The sequence below is a fragment of the Coffea eugenioides genome, chromosome 5 (genome assembly GCF_003713205.1).
Source record: "Coffea eugenioides isolate CCC68of chromosome 5, Ceug_1.0, whole genome shotgun sequence".
Classification (NCBI taxonomy): domain Eukaryota; kingdom Viridiplantae; phylum Streptophyta; class Magnoliopsida; order Gentianales; family Rubiaceae; genus Coffea; species Coffea eugenioides.
In genome coordinates this window covers 42,792,783-42,808,978 of record NC_040039.1, presented here as the reverse complement: position 1 = coordinate 42,808,978, position 16,196 = coordinate 42,792,783, and the positions used below count along the sequence as shown (strand labels likewise).

Genomic DNA, 16,196 nt, shown 5'->3' with positions numbered 1-16,196 from the left:
GAAGAAATAGGAGATCAGATAGGATCCACTCAGCAACAGGAAGAGAAAGAAGGCATACTGAGAATAAGGTTTGCTACAGAAAAGAGTAAAGACAATCCTCAACTTGAGATTAGTGTCACTGTCTCTACGGACAAGCAAAACCTGATGAGAGGATGGACTTTACAGGAAAGAAGCTCTGGTCACAAGCTAATAGATGAGCTAACAGCTATCAAACTTCTGATGAGTAAAGCTACATTGCAGAACTTGGAAAAGATTGAAGTTCAGATTCATAATAAGCAAACGCTCAATCTCATTCAGCAGAGGAAATCTCAGGATATGCGACTGCCTACATTGCTGGAGGATATACACAGCCTAAAGTCTTTGTTTCGCATGTACCCATTTTGTTTAGTTAATAGGAATCTTAACCATATTAATCATAGGATTAGCGCTTATGCGCTAGACTTTATTGAAAATCAGGAATTTTGGATTCCTCGGTGATAGTTTGCACTGATTGTAAGTTCTCTCAAGTCTTTACTTGAAATTGTAAAGGGTTTGATTATCTATAAAATCACTTATCGTTTAGGAAAAAAAAAACTCATGGATGGTGAAAGTGAAGTGAGGAAATAGTTGTCAGTGAGAAACGTAGGTTAGCATTGGGTGCCATTATTACTCTCTAACGTCTTCTTCATTTTTTTTTTTTTGGATCAAATGACAACAATCTATACCTACTCCTAAATTATAGGGAAGGAGATAGGTTCAACCAGACTATAAAAAAGCCAGCGAAAACTAAATTACCATCAAATTGGACGAGTATAACTGCACCCATTCTCACAGTAGAAAGTGTCAAGATGGCAGAGGGTTTCGAATCCCCCACCTATACCCAAGGAGGGATTGAAGTGGCCATTCGACTACAATCTTAGGTCATTAGTTCTTGAATTTATTGACTTTCTTGTTTCAGTAAAAATGGATACATTTTGAGAAACTTTTATAGAGTTTAAAATTATCTGTTTAACACCCACTTAAAATAGAATTTAAATATATAATTATTTTTAATTTGATATAAATAGATGAGACAAATTAATTCACTACCAACCAATAATTAATAGGTATAATTGGGTACTCATTTAAATTCATTCAAAGTTCATTGCATATTCAAATCCACTTATTGTGGACGAATTTGAACGAATCAAAACAATTAGATTGTGGTTAACACCTGCCATGTCACTATTGGCTGTACTTTCAATTGCAGAGCTTGATAGGTTTAAAATAATTGGATTTGGACCATTCACAATTTGAATTTTGAAGTAATAAGCTTCATGTGGATATGGATGTAGCCCATGTTAATTTTGCACAGCCACTTTTAACAGATATGGCCCAACTTGATTGGCTACTTACAAACCTAACAGACTCCTAAAGTACAAAAGTTTTACTAGGTCCAGTCAATCTCGGACAAAGAACCCAAATTCCAACTTAAGCAATCCGCTCCTGGATTTAGAAACAGATAAAATGCATGGGTTAGACCCAAAAAAAAAAAACCCATTATACAAGCATGTTAACTTTCTTTTTTTTCTGACCTTAACAAGCATGTTAACTTTGAGTCAACTAATATCAATTTTAGGACTTGAAATTGTCATTCACTAATGATTTTTACAACATATAAGATACAAGGAATAATAAAAAAAGAGTTGGCCCATTTATCAAAGGCTCACACTTGAATTAACCCAATTTTCAAAAATTCAATAGCCTAGATTTTACCATACCATCTAATCAAGAGGTATGACACAATTTCGGCCATTGAATTTTTGAAAACCGGATCTAACCAAGTTTTGTCTTTTATCAAATAGGTTAAAAATCTATATAAACTTTGGGTCATATTCAAGTAACTTGCAAAAATATCAAGTTGAGTTCAAGATGAGATATTTGAAACAAATAGTAAAACAGTTCATCTCTGAATTGATGGATTCAAATTATCTTGGCCTTACTTGATAACTCAATTTAACATTTAAATTTAATAGATTCAGATTTTAACATATTTAGATATGTTTAATAATCAAAAATTGAATATCTAAATTAATTAAGTGACATTGAATTTTTAAAGCAAAGCTTACTATCAAAAATACATGATAAGTTATTCACTTATCACTTAATCCGATATATAGTCAAATGTTATTCACTTATCACTTAATATGATATATACTCAAATTTTGCAGGCAACCATTTCATACCATCATATACAACATTCATGTTTTGGCCAAAATCTAATTGGGTAAGGATCATGGTGAAAAGTCACGGTCAAATTGGGTGAAATGACAACCCTGTTCGCTGAACTCCTACCTAGACCAGTCTGGGTATTTTTGACTTTTCACAAGCTACCAAGCTCAGATTGGGCTGAAACTTTACAGGCAACTATAAAACGTCATTCTATACAACTTTCATGTTTTAAGCTAAGGCTAATTCGGCCTCTAGCATGCTCAAATAAATTCGGACAGAACAGGCCTGTTTAAAACCCTAACCTGGAAATTTCTCCCCAAACCAGAATTTTTGCACAATCAATCATATCCAACCTATATCAACTCCATTTTACACAATAACTAACCAACAATCCATGACTAACCAACACTACACATATGAAATCAGAAAAATCAAGCATAAAATAAAAATCCATCAATCTCCACCAAAAATCATAAAATCTTCCACTAAAACATCTCTTTAGCCATCACAAGTCACTAATTTAACATAATCAAGAACAAAGAAAGGATTGTTAGACATGATACCTTGAAATATCAAGAAAGGTGATGGCTTAGTCCTTTCCCTTCTCTAATCACTCCACCACTACCTTCAATCTTCCTAAACAAGTGACTTTTATGGAGAAATTTGGAATTCTAACGGTTGAATCACAAGATTGAGCAAGAAATGAAATAGAGGAAGAAGTTTTCTCTCTTGGTTTTCTTCTCTCTAATGGCCAGCCAAGATGATGAAGAAAATGGTGAATTTTTTTATCAATTTTGGGATATTAGTAAAGTACATGAATAGTGGTCAAAGTCCAAGATTAAATCACAAGGTGACACTTGTCACCTTTTTGGTTAATAATTATCCTTTTGTCTCTCCTATACTAATCCATCTAAGAAATCTCTAATTATCTCTTAGCACCTAGTAAAATTACTCCCTGAATACTAAACTTAACCTAATCGGCCGAATTTATCGCGCTTAACGCCACTAGTGGGTCCCACGTCCAATATACACTCTTTATTTCTCATGAACTAACTTATACTAGAAAAATAGTTTAAAAAAAACTATATTTGCTCATAAAATTATTTTTAAAATTTTTCATATAAATAAAATATGGAAAAAGCGTGCAATTAAAAGAAAATAAAACCTAGAAATTAAGAAAATTACGGGTTCTCACATCTCTCCCCCTTAAAGAAATTTCGTCCTCGAAATTTTCTTATCAACGGAATCTATTAAAATCCGCGTTAGACGGCGGACCGTATCTTCTACGTCCTCAGACGAGTTAGGAACCTGAAGTTGCTCTAAGAAATTCACTCGAGCCAGTACTTTCGATCCAGTCCCTTAAATGCTATGCCACATATCACATATGTACATATTGAAATCTTAAAGCATACTGCGTGTATCAAGAGTTTCATACCTTATGCCACATCTTTGTTTTCAAAATCTCTTTACCTATTTCCAAAACTCTCAATCTCAGTACGCTAATAATCAAACCAAGTTCATACGGGAACATTAATGGATAGGTACTGAGGAATTACAGGCAAGGTAGTTCGTCGGGGATCAGGCTACAGATATTAGATATTCAAAGCGAGGTAAAACCTAGATCATTGCAGTCAGGCCATCTCAAATCAAATAAATACTTACCAAGTTCTCACGGTCATAGTAAAAGAAAACAGGTCTTAGGTGTGAATTTTTCCATATACCCTACAATCTAGCCACCCTGCAGAAAACCCTAACCAGACGAGTATGAGATCCGTCCATGATAACACTTCCATATCCAATCCTCTCAATCGGTCTAATTACTAGGTCAAATGTAAAGACCTTCCGTACCTTGACCTTTGCCATCAAGACTTACCTCAAATTCAATCAAGATACAGACCCTTATTCTAGCGCTCTCCCCCCTCTGGTACTCAGGTCCAAGAATCTAAAATAAGATAATTCACAACTCGAGCCGGCCGGTCCCAAGAGTAAATCATCCATATTATAGATTCCTACCCGACATACATATCTATCTTCCTCAAGTTCCATGATAAAGATTTTTACACTTATAACATGCACGATTAATAGCTTATGCTCAAACGAGCACTTAGACACATTCAAGAAATCAGGACCATAACACCACTTGGCCCAAACTCACTCCGCGCAGAGACCAAGCGGAGCGGCTATGATACCACCTGTGACGGCCCCACTTCTCCCTAGGGCGTACCCCAGGGGTCGGCGAGTTGCCCGCCCAACTCTCGCCGGGACTCACTCACTCATAAAACTAGAAAATAGATTCACGCCAAAAGAAAATTCTGTTTAAACGATTACATCTTCAAAATTACATAAACTAGTACATCAAGTCATACATACCACGAGTACCAGAAAGTAAACCCCCATGACACTATATACATCTTACTCGTCAACTTATAACAAGTACAAGTTCAACTCGTCTATAATCAAAACACTAAACCTCCTCCCGAGCGATCCCCGCGTCGGCCCCCTGCTAAGGAAAACAAATAGAATGGGGTAAGCTATATGCTTAGAGAGTAATTAGGGGAAAAAGTAAACTCACATAATTAAACAAGTAAATCAGGATATTTCACATCAATAACAGAAAAGTAACATCACAATGGTAGGATACGGGTAGCTTCAAAGCCAATTCAATTCCCCGAGCTTGAACGCCTGTTGACACTCCGTCAACCAAAGTACTCATGGTCCGTAGACTCCACTTAAACTCTCCCGTTCACCTTATCACCCTCACTGTCCAGTCACCTCACAAACTTGCTCGAGCGAACGAAATTGAACTTGGTTCACAAGCTCGGTTCATAAACTTGGTTCACATTCTCGGTGAACTGGATTCACAAACTTGGTTCACAACATGAACCTACGAACTTGGTGACCTCAGACTAGGTTGGACTGGTTTCGACCAAGCCCCGGCTGGCTCGAATAGTCTATCCAGGTCGGAAGATCGACCCCAACTCACAAACGTCATCCCGAGCTACAAGCTCAAGGGGCTCAAACCCAAAATAACTCATGTAGACATGTCATGTATAATTATGCATGTAAATTAGGGTTTAGGTCGAGTGCGATGAAGTACACCCTCGCCTAAGTACCCATTTAACATATACAAGGTGCTTCAACAATTTCACATCAATAAACAACCCAATTACTCACTTGATAAAACTTGGCACGAAAAACGATACAACTCACTGAGCTTGACCGTCACCGTCAAAAACCTCACAATCTGTATTGACAGATTATATACACACACATAAGTGAAACGGCCATACAATAGCAGTTTATAACTTAAACAATTGAATATGGTTGAAAACGGTCAAAAATAATAAAAAAGGGTCGAAAATAACATTAAGGCCAAAAGAATGTTGAAATTGGCCAATACGGCCGGAATGTTAACAAAATAACAAAAGTAGACCTAAACGGTCCAAAACGGCAAAAACGGTTGAGAAATGCAAGTGCGCGTACGTGGAAATGAAAATGATATAAAACGGGTTACACGATTTTTTTTCATAACTGGAGCTGTAGTTATCGGATCAAAATGTACTAGGTAGTGTCTCGAAACTTAAACAAAAGGTTACAACTTCCATGAAGACACCTCGACCCAGTTTTTAGTGTATCCAAGTTAAATTTGCAAGATACAAAACTAGAACTCCAAAGGCTAGCTTATCTTTCTCGTGAAAATTTGGCGGCATGCCCCTTGTGTTTATCCATTTTCCAGCCATTTATGGCTTCAATATTTTCCTCAAACAGTCCCAAAGTCACACATAGAACAACCTCATTTTAATAGCCGATCAATAGGCTCAAGGTAGTACAAGTACAAAATCAAGCTAATAACAAGTGCGGAAATGAAGTTTAACAAAAGACAGATTTGACGGGGTTTTACGGAATGGACACATCCGAGGCTACACTTATCGGATTAAGGTGAAAAATATACCGTTTCGAAGCTAAGACAAAGGCCTACAACCTTGATGAAAACCACTCAGTCCAGTTCATAGTGTAGCTAGGTCAAAATTGAAATATAACGAAACCAGAATCTCACAAACAGGTTGGCTAACCGCACAATTGTTAAACAGCAATAACTCAGGCTAACGAAGTCCGATTGAAGTGTATCTTATGGCGTTTCAAAACGAAAACACAACCCTACATTTCTTATGAAGACCTCAAAAGCCAAATCATGCATTTTCATGGTCAAAAATGGAAAACTACACAAAAACAGAAATCTGGGCGCGAAACAGGTTTCGTGGACAGTCAAGGGTATTTCGGTCATTTTACAAGCTACAGTGCTCGGATCGAGTTGAAATTTTGCAGGCAACCATTTCATACCATCATATACAACTTTCATGTTTTGGCCAAAATCTAATTGGGTAAGGATCATGGTGAAAAGTCACGGTCAGATTGGGTGAAATGACAACCCTGTTCGCTGAACTCCTACCTAGACCAGTCTGGGTATTTTTGACTTTTCACAAGCTACCAAGCTCAGATTGGGCTGAAACTTTACAGGCAACTATAAAATGTCATTCTATACAACTTTCATGTTTTAAGCTAAGGCTAATTCGGCCTCTAGCATGCTCAAATAAATTCGGACAGAACAGGCCTGTTTAAAACCCTAACCTGGAAATTTCTCCCCAAACCAGAATTTTTGCACAATCAATCATATCCAACCTATATCAACTCCATTTTACACAATAACTAACCAACAATCCATGACTAACCAACACTACACATATGAAATCAGAAAAATCAAGCATAAAATAAAAATCCATCAATCTCCACCAAAAATCATAAAATCTTCCACTAAAACATCTCTTTAGCCATCACAAGTCACTAATTTAACATAATCAAGAACAAAGAAAGGATTGTTAGACATGATACCTTGAAATATCAAGAAAGGTGATGGCTTAGTCCTTTCCCTTCTCTAATCACTCCACCACTACCTTCAATCTTCCTAAACAAGTGACTTTTATGGAGAAATTTGGAATTCTAACGGTTGAATCACAAGATTGAGCAAGAAATGAAGTAGAGGAAGAAGTTTTCTCTCTTGGTTTTCTTCTCTCTAATGGCCAGCCAAGATGATGAAGAAAATGGTGAATTTTTGATCAATTTTGGGATATTAGTAACGTACATGAATAGTGGTCAAAGTCCAAGATTAAATCACAAGGTGACACTTGTCACCTTTTTGGTTGATAATTATCCTTTTGTCTCTCCTATACTAATCCATCTAGAAAATCTCTAATTATCTCTTAGCACCTAGTAAAATTACTCCCTGAATACTAAACTTAACCTAATCGGCCGAATTTATCGCGCTTAACGCCACTAGTGGGTCCCACGTCCAATATACACTCTTTATTTCTCATGAACTAACTTATACTAGAAAAATAGTTTAAAAAAAACTATATTTGCTCATAAAATTATTTTTAAAAATTTTCATATAAATAAAATATGGAAAAGCGTGCAATTAAAAGAAAATAAAACCTAGCAGTTAAGAAAATTACGGGTTCTCACACCATTACTGCGTAATTTTGCCATTAATTCCATTTTTTATATTTTATTCTTTGAACGAGCGACATCAAACCTAAATCTTTATTATATCAATGTTCTTACAAAGTACTGTTATAGTTAAATTTACTGTGTCTAAGCTTAAAACTGCCACCGGACATCTCTCAGTTGAAAATGTGATTGGTATGGGAGGCTACGAAGTGGTTTACAAAGGAACCCTCGAATCTGGCCAAGTAAGATTTGGCATATTTCTTCATGTATTAATTGATGCAAATTGACTTTCAGATCAATTTTTCTTGTCCCACATTCAACTAATTTACTAGTAGTAAAAACATTCTTCGTGTCACTTACTTAACTTACGAAGATTTCAAGAATCATATGATCAATGAAATAAAGTATGAAACATGTAACTTCAAGGCATTTTGTTTGATGCATTACTCATAGTAGGGAAATGAGCGTGTTCGCTCTATGCTTCTTGTTTGTTTCAATAAGTCAACCAATCAGCAAATAAGTAGAACTATTGGTTCTATTCCTATTACTACTCACTACTAGTTCTATTGCTAGTAAAAATCAGTACTCCTAGTATTTGAATGAATATGAATTGATATTAGAACTTAAAATTTGTTTCCACTGAATTGAATGGATTGATTGATCACCATCAGATTGCTGCAATTAAATTCCGGTTTCACCAAGACGGATCGATACAAAGAGAACAAGAATTCAATAACGAGGTAGAGATTCTACAAACATTAAGGCATCCGAATTTGGTAAAATTATATGGATACGCATCTAAAGGAAATGAGAAGTTCTTGGTGTATGAATTCATGCCTTAATGTGAATGATTGTTCATAGTACTCTCCCTCGATGAAAAAAAGGAGTTCATGAAAGATCCCTCTTAGGCTTTTGCTCTTTCCCTTTGGATCAAGCCCTCCTCACCAAATACTAATGGACGAACTTGAGGTAGTGATGATTGTTGCACCGCCAATGGGCACTTTGCACTATTCATGGAGCTAGCCAAGCTAATGCTTCAAAAAACTGATAAACTATCTATTTCACTCCTAGTCACGAAGGCACCATTTGATCTTGCAGGCATGGCCAAAATTGAGTCTCTGATCACCTCCTGCAAAGTTGATCGCCTCAATTTTTGCAACCTTCCAATGCCAGATATCTCTCAGTGGCATTTTCTGTTAATGTAGTTTGCAAAATAGGAAAGGTTTGCAACCTTTGGAAGCACCTTTTACAGTGAAACTTCATGTTCCTTTGAAAGGTTACATGTGAACAGTTTCTAATAGTTTTCTGAATGTTGTGGGTGTATAAATCAATATGTTGAACACCAGAAAACTAACTTAAACATTTTTATTCTTGACTAGATAAATCCAAGAACTTGCTACTTGGTTATCTAATTAGAATTCATTGTATTCTAGAGTTTTTGCCTAGAAACCGGATTAGCAAGACACTGGGGGCAATCAAACTTCAAGAAAAGTGATTACATGCCTTGAATTCTTCAAGTTTTGATTCCCATTTATGTAAACTTATTTCTATAGAATTCTCTCTTGAATTTTTCTAGTTTGACTCAATACAGTCTTGTACTTCTATATTATTTTCTTACAATCTTGAAGTTTGATCGATTGACAAGAATAGAGTCTACACAAGAGAATGCCATCAAAGTTATGAACCAAGATTTCGTTAAGTTGGACAAACTGGATGGAACCGGAACCAACTTCAACCGTTGGAAGGACAAATTTATGTTCTTCCTCGCTGCATTGAAGGTGGCTTATATTCTCAATCCGAATCTTCCAGAAATTCTTGCTCCAGCGGAGAGTGAGTCCGAGGAAGTGACAAAGCAAAGGCAAAAGCGTGAAGAGAACTAGATTATTTGCCGAGGTCACATTTTCAATACCCTCTCGGATAGTTACTACGATATGTTCCAAAGAGTACAAAATCTAAGGGATATCTGGGCTGCAATTGAGCGAGAGTACACAACCCAAAAGCAAGGCACAGATAAGTTTCTCATTAAGAAATATTTTGAGTTTAAGTTGGTTGATTCTTTTTCTCTTATGGACCAAATTCATAATCTTCAAGTGATGGTTTCTGAACTTAAAGATTATGGTGTTGAAGTTTCTGAATCTTTCCAAGTTGGTGCAATAATTGCTAAGCTGCCACCATTATGGAATAATTACCAAAAGAAGTTGCTTCACACTTTTGAAATTTTAATTTTATCTAGTGTTTTGAAACATCTTAGAATTGAAGAATGGGCTAGAATACTTCAAAAACTAGAAATTGACAATACTCCTAAGACTAATATGGTTGAAGAGAAAATGAATTTTGGTAGCAAGAGAAAGAGGCCTGAGAATACTAATTCAAAAGACAATAAGCAAAAAAATAGAAATTGTTACAATTGTGGTAAGAAAGGCCATTATAAGGCCAAGTGTAAACTCAACAAGAAACAAAAGAAAAATGTTGCTCCAAGTGCTAATCTTGTTGATAAGTATATAGAAATTGTAGCAATGATGACTTTTGGTACGGTGACTGAACTTCATATGATGACATTTACGCCTTCAAAGGATTGGTGGTATGATTCTGGTGCTGCAATTCATGTTTGCAATGATAAGAATCAGTTCAAGAGTTATGAACTTCTTGAGAGTCATGAAGTTGTCATGGCAAATGGAGTGAGAGCCAAGGTTCATGGCAAAGGGGATGTGCATCTTCAATTCACATCCCGTAAAAAATTGGTCCTTACCAACGTATTTCATTTTCCCGATATTGTTAAGAATTTAGTGTTTGCAGACATTCTTAACAAGAAAGGATTGAAGGCTGTACTAGAGTCAAATAATGTAATTTTGTCAAAGAATGATATATTTGTAGGGAAGGGCTATTCTTGTAATGGAATGTTCAAGTTGAGTATTAATAAAGTGAATGATATTTCTGTTTACTCTTTGGCTTCTACTTGTTCTACTTGTTCTTATTTTTTGTGGCATGGTAAGTTAGAACATGTGAATCATAAAGTGCTGAAATTTATGTCTAAAGATGGCCTAATTTCATATAATGACCTTGAAAATAAGAAATGTGAAACTTGTGTTCAAGCCAAGATTACAAGGTTGCATTTTCCTAAAGTTGAACGACAAACACAAATGTTTGATCTTGTGCATTCTGATGTGTGTGAATTCAATGATTTTCTAACTAGAGGAGGAAATAGATACTTTGTCACATTCATAGATGATTGTTCTAGGTTTGTGTATGTGTAGCTTATGAAACACAAAGAAAAAGTATTTGGTATGTTTAAAACATACAAGGCTTTAGTAGAAAATCAATTGAATAAGAAAATTAAAATTTTGAGAAGTGATAGAGGGGGTGAGTACTTCCCTAGTGAATTCTCAAAATTTTGTGAAGAATATGGAATTGTACACCAAACCAGTGCACCATACACACCACAACAAAATGGTTTGGCTGAAAGGAAAAATCGAACTCTTGAAGATATGGTTAATTCCATGCTTGTGAGTTTAGGGTTGCCAAATAATTTGTGGGGTGAAACTTTGTTAGTTGCATGTCATGTTCATAATAGAATTTCTTCTTTAAAAACTAGAATTTCTCCCTATGAAGTGTGGAAAAATAGAAAATCAAACATGTCTTATTTAAGGATTTGGGGTTGTATAGCCTACGATAGGGTCTCTAATAATAAAGGAACTAAATTGGGACCTAGAGCCCTTAAAAGTGTGTTCGTTGGCTATGTAGAAAATTCAAAAGCCTATAAACTACTTGATCTTGGTTCAAATATAATAGTCAAGTCAAGGGATGTTGAGTTCTTTGAAGATAAGTTTCTTAGAGACTCAACAGTTAATATAGTTCCATCCTCTCCAAATGTAGTCTCTTCTAGTGGTACAAAAAGAAGAGGAATTGATACTCCTAGTGAACCTAGGAGGAGTCAAAGACAAAGAAAAGAAAAATAATTGCCCCCCGACTTTGTGTCTTTTCAAGCTATTGTTTTTTCTAGTAGAAGGAAATAGAGATTCTCTACTAAATAAAACTCCAATTTTGTTGAGTGTAGAGGATGATCCTAAGACATATGATGAAACTACGAAATCAAAAGATGCTGCATTTTGGAAAGAGGCTGTGAATGATGAAATGGATTCAATATTGTCTAACAATACTTGAGTTCTTGTGGACTTGCCTCAAGGTTCTAAACCTATTAGTTGTAAGTGGGTATTTCGCAAGAAATATGCCACTGATGGATCTATTCTTACTTACAATGCTAGGTTAGTAGCTAAAGGCTATAGACAAAAAGAAAGAATAGACTATTTTGACACATATGCACATGTGGCTAGAATAACCTCTGTTAGAGTACTACTAGCTTTAGCTTCTGTTTTTAGTCTACATGTGCATCAAATGGATATTAAAATAATTTTCTTAAATGGTGATTTGAATGAGGAGGTGTACATGGAACAACCGGAAGGTTTTGTACTCCCGAGTAATGAACATAAGGTGTGTAAACTAGTGAAATCTTTGTATGGCTTGAAACAAGCTAATAAGTGCATTTATTCTAAATCCAATAGTGAGTATAGTGTGATTATTTGTTTGTATGTGGATGACATGCTAATTGTTAGTGCCACACTTAAAAGTGTAGTAGAAACTAAGAAGTATTTGTCTTCTAAGTTCAAGATGAAAGATCTTGGTAAAGTAGATACTATCTTGGGGATTAAAGTTAAAAGACATAGTGGGGGTTTTGCCTTGTCTCAATCACATTACGTTGAGAAAATATTAAAGAAGTATCAACATTAAAGTGTAAAAGAAGTTGGCACCCCTTTTGATCCTAACTTTAAACTATATGAGAATACCGGTAAACCAATAGCTCAACTAGAATACGCTAGTGTTATTGGTAGTCTTATGTATGCAATGAGTTGCACCAGGCCGGATATTTCATACTCGGTTTGTAGACTAGCTAGATACACTAAAAATCCAAGTAAAGATCATTGGAAAGTTATTTGTAGAGTGCTTGGTTATCTTAAAAGAACCAAAGATCTTGGACTCTTTTATAATAGTTTTCCTAGTGTTCTTGTGGGGTTTTCATATGCTAGTTGGATTACTAGTATTAGTGAGCAAAAACCGACTAGTGGTTGGATTTTTATACTTGGTGGTGGAGCTATCTCATGGGCTTCAAAGAAGCAAATGGTGATAACTCATTCAACCATGGAAGCTGAATTTGTTGCACTATCTTCAGCGTGTAAAGAGGCTGAGTGGCTAAGAGATCTTTTACTCGATATTGATTTTTGGCCTAGACCAATGCCTCCAACAACTATCTTTTGTGATAGTGAAACTACTATGTCTAACGCATTGAATAAAGTTTACAATGGTAAGTCTAGACATATAAATTTGAGACATGCATTTATAAGACAAATGTTTGCAAATGATGTTATCAGTATTGTGTTTGTAAGAACACACAAAAATTTGGCGGATCCGTTGATTAAACCTCTAACAAGAGAGTTAGTGAATGTGACAATATCCGGAATGAGATTAAAATCCTTATACTAAAATCACTTAGCAATGGTAACCCAACCTTTCTTCTAATACTACCCCTAGTTTGGAAGGTTTAAAGGGTAATAACAAGTTGTTTCAAGTGATAGTGAACACTACTTTTTTTTTATGTGTATACCATTCCAATTAGTAGTGTTATGTGTTACTCTTAAGTGAGTAGGATGAGAAGTAACTTTTAATAAACATATTTCTTGTATTTTATTTGTAAAACTAGAAATATAGTTTACCTAAATCGTCATAGAAGTGGTGCCGCTTCTAACAAGAGTTTTGGGTGATCTCTTGTATATGATCATGAATAGGATGAGCACATGGCCGGTAATAGTGCTACAGATGGTTGTGAATATATAAATGCTACATGATTCATGTAGTAACATTTCTTATTTTTGTGAATCTTGGTTTAAGCAATCTAGCCACCAAAGGCTTCACTTAAATGTGTATTTTGGTTTGGTGACCAAAAGACTCCTTAGGAGTTAAGCGTGCCCACGCTAAGTGATCACACTTAAAAATCAGAGTTTCAGTTACAAAATAAAAGTCTTCCTACGAGTTAGATGTGCCCATGTCTAATCCGGAACTACCAAATCAGACCGAGACTTAATTTTTAGCAAGGGGAGTTTAAGACGAGAGTTACTTTCCTTGATGCATGAATTTTCAGTGTTAGTTTAACTTTCTATTTTGCAAACTAAGTGGGGGATTGTTAATGCAGTTTGCAAAATAGGAATGGTTTGCACCTTTTGGAAGCACCTTTTACAGTGAAACTTCATGTTCCTTTGAAAGGTTACATATGAATAGTTTTTAACGGTTTTGTGAATGTTATGGGTGTATAAATCAATATGTTGAACACCAGAAAACTAACTTAAGCATTTTTATTCTTGACTAGACAAATCCAAGAACTTGCTACTTGGTTATCTAATTAGAATTCATTGTATCCTAGAGTTTTTGCTCAGAAACGGGATTAGCAAGATAGTGGGGGCAATCAAACTTCAAGGAAAGTGATTACACGCCTTGAATTCTTCAAGTTTTGATCCCCATTTATGTAAACTTATTTCTATAGAATTCTCTCTTGAATTTTTCTGATTTGACTCAATACAGTCTTGTACTTTTATATTATTTTCTTACATTTTCCACATAGAGGAAGCTATATTAATCAGTGCATAGAGTTTCAGAAACCTAATGTACGAGAAACCGTCTCTAAAATCAAAAATTTTGCAGGGATCATAGTTGACATGATAAGACGACAATGATCGATGTAGCTGAAGCATTTGATGTTCCTTGCAATGTTTTCTTCACTTGTGGTGCTACTAGTCTTGGTCTTATGTTCCATTTTCAAACACACGAGGATGAGCAAATCAAGGAAATATCCGATTTAGTCCAAGCTGAAATGAAATTGGTTATTCCTAGCTTAACCAACGATGTTCCAAGTAGCGTCCTCCCAATTTTTACAACTAGAAAGGAAATTTGGCGTCGCTGGTTCTTGAAGGCTACTCGTGAGTATAGAAGGGCCAAGGGCATCATAGTGAACACATTTGCTGATCATGAGCCTTATGCTATTAATTCTTTTCTAATGGAATATTCTTATGGTACATCAAGTTTGCCACCAATTTTCCCTATTGGTCCAGTTCAAAATACGTCCCAAATCCAAACTCAATCCACTAATGACCATTCAGAAATGATGGAATGGATGGATATCCAGCCGGAAAAATCAGTTGTTTTCCTCTGTTTTGGTAGTATAGGAAGTTTTAAGCTGGATCAAGTGAAAGAAATAGCAGTAGGCCTTGAAAAAGTGGCTACCAATTTCTTTGGGTTCTTAGGCAATCCCCCGCTAAAAATGGAGAATTTGCAGGGGAATTTGAAAATCATGGACTTGCTTTGCCCGAAGGATTCTTGGATCGAGCGGCTTTGATTGGAAAAGTTGTGGGCTGGATTCCACAAATGGCCATTTTGTCACACCCTGCCGTGGGTGGATTTGTGTCACATTATGGCTCATGGTTCGCTATCTCGGGTCGCGATTGCATCGCGGTCTCGGTTATTCCACATCCGTCGCAGCATATTAGTTGAATATTGGGTGATACATACATTATAGCACATGAAAATTTACAAAAATTTTGAAAAAATTACTAAAAATAGAAAATACTAAAAAAAGACACAATTTAAAAAAATATCAGAGTCGACTCCGAGTTAACTCGAATATATCAGCCGATATCATGCATCACAGATTCAAATCGGTCAATATCGGCCGAGTCAGAGCAAGTCGTTGTGGATATGGTGATATTCGCAATTCGGGGATCGGTATCGTATCGGTCCCCTCCATTCCAATTACGACTCGGCCGATATGGCGAACCATGCTGTGGCTGGAACTCAATATTTGAGAGTATTTGGTATGGTGTGCCAATTGCTGCATGGCCATTGTTGGAGAACAACAATTCAGCGCATTCCAACTGGTGAAAGAGTTAGCAATGGCTGTGGAAATTAGTTTGGATTACAACGAAACTAATGAGTATCAACCTTTGGTGAAGGCAGAACAAATAGAGAAAGGAATAAGAGAAGTCATGGATGGTGAGAATGATGTCAGGAAAAAGGTCAAAAAGTTTACTGAGAAATGTAGGCAAGCTATGAAGGAAGGTTGTTCATCTCGTGTGGCCTTTGAGAATTTGATGCTGACTCTGTGCAGTAGCCTCCATCAAGCTTCCCAAGTATTGCGGAGGTTTGGTAAAAACTAAAAATTGAAGTGTGAAATCTGAAATTGAAATCTCAGTCTTGAAGTTTTAATTGCTATAATCACAAAGTCATATCCCTTCGGTTTGATAATCAATACATTTGAGTTGAACTAAAGTACTCTACTACATGCATGCTATATTCAGAAATGAGAGAATTCTATTGTCAAATAAGTTTAATAGAAAAAATACTTAATTTATTAGTTTTAAACATTTGCTGGATTATCAAATACTTTTTTCTGGTAAATGTTA

At 35.8% G+C, this 16,196-nt stretch overlaps 1 protein-coding gene and 1 pseudogene across 1 annotated transcript in view; both read left to right on the top strand.

Moving 5' to 3' along the window:
- LOC113770122 (anthocyanidin 3-O-glucosyltransferase 2-like) overlaps positions 1-16,196 on the top strand; it is a 72,428-nt gene that overhangs the window by 31,568 nt on the left and 24,664 nt on the right. The gene's annotated exons all lie outside the window — the stretch shown is intronic.
- LOC113771724 lies at positions 14,471-15,950 on the top strand (annotated as a pseudogene).